Source organism: Marmota monax, unplaced genomic scaffold, assembly GCF_021218885.2.
Source record: "Marmota monax isolate L192 unplaced genomic scaffold, Marmota_monax_Labrador192_F-V1.1 WCK01_AAM20220418_F8-fsc00001, whole genome shotgun sequence".
Lineage (NCBI taxonomy): Eukaryota > Metazoa > Chordata > Mammalia > Rodentia > Sciuridae > Marmota > Marmota monax.
In genome coordinates, this window is record NW_026693777.1 from 12,114,936 (window position 1) to 12,116,135 (window position 1,200).

Here is a 1,200-nt window from a genome sequence, read left to right on the forward strand (position 1 = left end):
ATTCATATCAATATATAGTCCAGTTAGTTAAACCCAAGTAGAAAGTTACAAAGCAATGGTTGAGTCACCAGAATGAAAAAAAAATAATTGCTTAGAAACTCATATTCTCCATAAATATGTATAAGACGTAAGATATATATATATATGTGTGTGTGTGTGTGTGTAAATATATATATATATATATATATATATATATATAAAATCAAACTTTTTAATATTATTTGCATTAAGGGGCTTTTTAATTTCCATTATTTTAAGGTATTAAGTTGCTTTCAGAAAATGAATTATAGCTTTTTGGATAGAAATATATCTGTGGTCTAAAATGGCAATTAATCAAGCTATCTAAATATCAAAATGTTCACAACAATTATAAGTTATGCTAGTTTATGTAAAAAATTTTGCTTGCAATTTAAACTATAGTCAGTGAGTTGTATTTCTGGTTCTTATATGCCTAATGTTTTCTATATTCTCCCTTGGGCACCATTAACTCAGGGACATACTTCTCAAATTTGGCTCTAGAACATCACTGAAGACAATATGGGTTGAGTGCTTGTAATATTTTAGTTAAAATTATAGTATTTATTTATTTTAAAAAATCACCAATTCTGAGCAAGTGCAGCTGTTTGCTAAAGCTGAGATACAGTACACATACAGGTCTTCAGAAAATAACCAAAGTTGCTATTTAATCACTGTTATAATATGCTGCTCTATAGGCAATAAAGAGGAGCTAAATATAATTCCCTTCATTCTTGTCTTAGTTCTTCTAGTCTCTAATTTTATGGTCTCCTAGCAAACTATGGATCTTCTGAAACGTTAGTTGATTTTAATTGAAATATGCAAATGAAATGAAATCAGAGTTATAAAGAATTTATGCTACACACACACACACACTGAGAAATATCACATAATACATCATTATCCAACAACTACCTTTAGACTATTTTTTTCATGTTTGTGTGAAGTTTTGAGTGTGAATCCTCAGGATTCACAATATTTCTCAAATTTTGTATATACTAATTTATTTAAAATAATTATAATTTTGTTGTCCTACTAATATCTTAAAAACACAAGGAATGGTATACATTTAAACTTCTGTCCCATTATAAAGAAAAATGCTGAATAACAATCACTGGAAAAAAATGAGCAACAGAAATCTCAAATAAAGTTTATAATGGGAGCCATGAAAAAGATTGAAAACCT